Source organism: Bombus impatiens, unplaced genomic scaffold (genome assembly GCF_000188095.3).
Source record: "Bombus impatiens unplaced genomic scaffold, BIMP_2.2 scf_0457, whole genome shotgun sequence".
Classification (NCBI taxonomy): Eukaryota; Metazoa; Arthropoda; class Insecta; order Hymenoptera; family Apidae; genus Bombus; species Bombus impatiens.
In genome coordinates this window covers 37,246-42,014 of record NT_176876.1, presented here as the reverse complement: position 1 = coordinate 42,014, position 4,769 = coordinate 37,246, and positions in this window count along the sequence as shown.

The window sequence follows — 4,769 nt, the reverse complement described above, 5'->3', positions numbered from 1 at the left end:
TATTTTGGTTATGTGGCTCATTGCTGCTGTTCCCCATAGTGCTATTCATGGCACCTTTAAGTGTTGATGTTCATTCGTAAACAGAAAACCACGATTTTTAGACATCGCTGCGTTTCCTCTATAGAGGACTCGACGCTTTTAGTTAGTAATGAGAAGGCAGTCAAACAATGGGAGATCAGTTTGTTGAATATGGCGCAAAAATTTGTGCAGATGTGTTGTCAGATGTACCAATTAATGCCGAAAGTGAAGATAATATTAGTGATAGTAACAATGAAATTGATTTTACTAGAAATAGAAGTACTCGTCCTTTGCCGAGCGATTCAGACAATAGTGAAGTTGATGAAGACCTTTCTATATCTTACGAAACAAGTTCATGGACCAAGCAAAACAAAATTCCCGTTCTGGAAAATTTTATAGGAAATCCTGGCCTAAAGCAAATTCCATCCGATCATATTAGCATTAATGAGATCGTAAGTTCATTCTTTGGAAATTATTTCTTTGAAATGCTTTGCCGTGAAACCAACCTATATTACCATCAAAATGAATACAGATGGAAAAAAGACCATAAAATACTAACGTGGGCAGTAGTAGAAATAAAGGAAAAAAAAATTTATTGCTCTTGTTTTTCTTATGGGATATGTAAGAAAGGATCGCATTAAAGATTATTGGTCTACTGATCCATACTTAGAAACTCCGATTTTCGTAAAAGTAATGACTCGGAACAGATTTCGACAAATTTTATAATTGCTCCATTTTAATAATAATAATTTGCAAGGTAATACTACAGATAGACTCTTCAAAATAAAACCAATATGAGATTACTTTGTAAAAAAATGTCAACTCATATATAAGCCAAATCAAGAAATATCTTTGGCTGAAACTATGAGATACCATGGAAAGGAAGACTAAAATTTGGATCATGTAACCCGGCAAAGATCATAAAATATGATGTCCTTGTTCGAGTAATATGTGAAGCTATTACAGGATATATTGGGAATATTAAAATTTATAGACGAAGAGTGGAAAGATTAAAGGGAACAATTTTGTCTCTTTTAGAACCGTATCTCGATCAGGTACTACGTCTACCAAGATAATTACTATAATAGTGTAAGAATTATTGCAATTTCACTCAAGATTAAAGTAGGAATATGCGGAATTATGAGAGAAACAGGGGCCTTGCATCAAATTTCAAACCATAAGAACCAAAGTTGAGCCAATATGAAACGACCTTTAGATGAAATGGTGAAATTCTCTTTCTTTCATGGAAAGATACTCGACTAGTACATATGATTTCGACAATTTATGATGCTAGCACATTTCGTAAAATATGTCGAAATCGTAACATAAAAACGAAGCCTACTTGTATCGATAAATATATGATACTAACATGAAACGAGTGGATAGAGCAAATCAATATTTGTCATACTATTCAATACTTAGTAAAAAAATGAAGTGGTGAAAAAAAGTGGCGGTTTGGATAATTAATTGTGCATTATTCGGTTCATTCGTAGTATGTAAAAAGTTAAACGCTACGAATAAATTACAATATACATTTTTTTTACTTAGATTGATGAATGATTGGGCAAGTAATGATTCTGAAGCAGCAGAAGAAGATGTAGTTAAGATTGTCGTCAACATGTACCAGACATGCTTCTTATAGGGATCCGCCAGGAAGATAATCTGGCATTATGCGCCAGCTTCTTTTAGAACAAATTGTTGGCACTGGAAAATAAAAGTATCCAGGGAGAAAATGCGGCGTATGTACTGCAAACAGAAGGGGCGACAGGCGATATATTGGTAAATTTTGCTTAGTACCTCTCCATCGGGGAAATTGTTTCCAAGCATATCACACTAAAAAATGGTACTAGAAGTATCTTCAAATATGCTCATTGATTTTTAATAAAATATACTTGTTAAATGCTATTAGGTCGCTCGGAAAATTCGTCTCCGATTTTTAATAAAATATTACACTTGTTTTAAATGCTATTGGTTCGTCCAGAAAGTTTGTTCCACCTTAACAAATATAAGGAATTTGGTCAACATAAAAAAATCGTGTTGAAGTTTTTTGCCGAAAAGCCTGAGGTCCTGGAAAGATGGAATATTGAAGCTACGTGAAGAATGTAAAAGGTTCTGGAACAAAATATCGTACCTATATAATTCAATAAATGTATATCGAATCGAAATGTAAATCCGAACGAACATGCCGACCGTTGATTTGTATCTTTTCAATTGCTCCATAAACAGCCAGGAATTCAGGCTATGTGCGTGTCAGAATAGCCGGTACCGAGGGTGTTAAGGGACTGTACCTTCTAGATATGATATAGAGTGGTCATTGTTATGCTCTGTCCGACAGTTAGATCACGACCACTGATCTTCATAAGACGGAGGAGAACGGTACACTATGACGGATTGGTTTAATTTGCCTCGTTGTGTCCGATGGTCATACCACCACCTAAGAGTGTCATAAGATGGATGATTTTTGTGTAATTGTTTTGCTACAAAAGGTGGTTTTTTGTGTGTAATAAATAAAGTTTATTTAATACTAAAAAGTAAATATAATTATATTTTTAAAAAACAGATAAATTTTCAAGATCAAAATTATAACATAAGTAAAACAATTGTTTGTTACTTAGACATTCTTAATCTCATTTACATATAGAGTTAATCCAGTATATACATCTAATAATGTGGTTTCATTTGGACAGTGTTGATCAGAAAATTCATATATGTGTGCACTCAAATTTCTACTTACCATATCAAGTTTAAATCATATCTAATATTTATAATTAAATTTTACTAGATCAATTAAGTGGTTGCTTTTTTACAACATACCATCGTCAATCGTGCGAGAGTGTTATGTCTATAAACAATTTAATAATCTTTCAGTTATCGGAACTGTGTAATCATTCCGTTGTGTACAGTTTAAGTCAAGAAACATGATATTCCGTATTAATACTCAACCATCAAGCAATTATCAATGAAGTTTATATAAATATCGTAAAAATGCATATCACATTACATAATTCAATTTATAAGTAAATAAATAAATAAATAATTCCACAACGCAAGTATTCAAGATAGATAAATAAATAATTACATTAATTGCTTAAATAGATGGATACAACAGAATACATAAGAGAAGTTGTCGGATAATTAATTTCCTTACTTGTTTAAATAGTTTTATTTTCTAGGTTATGCCTTATGTCTACGTCTTATGAAGAGCTCATATTGTTTTTCTTCGGCCTTCATTATGGAGTCAGAAAATATTTGGAATTTCTTCCATATATTATCGTCAGCCATTACAAACTTAATTATATTCCCCATGTTTATGTTTTCACCGATAAGGTTTTCAAGGGCTGTACATTGAGTGATTCATCTTGAAAAGTTGTATGATGCATGTTCCGCACCATCGGGCTGTTCTCTGGAATTCCAATATTGGTTAGTGTTTTTTTTATTTAGTCTCACTCTATTTTCTTACTAGCAAATATTGCAGCGCATTAATTATTTTTCTTGTCCAGTTATCTTTGTTATGGTGTCTCCATTCTTCTTTCCAGGTTTTTATAGCTTTTTCAATCGTGTTTTCAATTTCTTCTTTTTATTTTATAAATCTCTGCTCTCATTCGCGCTTTATTGTGTATAAGCATGTTATCTGTCAATGCGCACAGCGCTGCATGTGATACCGTTCTGTAAACTGTTGATGTTCTGGTCAGTGGCATTTTTTGTGCACTTTTCGTTATTTTCTTATTTTTACTCATTTTTAGCACTCTAGTCCATATCGGTATGGCGTACATTAACACAAACTCCTAGATATTACAGTATAGTCTTCTAGCGCGGTTCGATGCATTGCAGGACTTCTGCATATACGTATCTTTCTATCGTTTCGAACGTATTAGTGACAACTATTTTCCTTTTGGATAAATAATTATCTATGAGCCTCACCATTTTAAAAATTATTCTCCTTTCCCTGATCTCAGCGAGTATATTTGTCCATTTTATTGTGTTACAAGCGTTTTTAGTATCTATAGTAACCAGCACTGGTATTTATTAACTTTTTTTATTTTTACAGGAGTCCGCTATTTTCATTAACCGACAAGCAGCATCTACCGTGCTATGCTTCTTCCTGAATCCATGCTGGTTATTGTCGAATAGATCCACTCCAATACATCTTTTTATCAATTTCTTTAATATATTTTCCCACATCTTACTTAGTACCGGTAAAATGCTAATCGTCCTATAAGCGCTGGGATGTGAGGGATCCTTCCTCGGTTTTGGTAGTAGTATTACCCTGGCTGTCTTCCAAATTCTCGGAATTCTCCCATCCTCTGTGATATCATTAAACATTCGACATACTTCGTTCGTTCTCTTTTGAGTGATCAGTGTAACAATATCCCCTGGGATTCTATCTCACCCGACCGTTTCCTTAGACGTTATTTTGTTAGCTGTTTCTATTATGTCATCTTTACTATTATTCAAATCGATATTTATTTCGTCATTGTCATTTCTATAGTAAATTTCTTTTGTCGGAAACTCCGGTTTTGTACTAAATAGTCCACTTCCTCTTTCAATCCCTTACCAAAAAAGGGCAAAGTTTTCCCAGCCGATAGTTTTATATGTAAGATTATTCTCACTTTGTTTTTTTCTTTAGTCCTCCTTTTTGGGGTGTCCAATTCATCAGCTGTGTCTACTATGCTGACCGCTTCCTCATCTTCAGAATCCTCGGTCGCTGTTACCAATCGAAGGTGGCCCTGGGACCGACGCTCCTCTCGTCG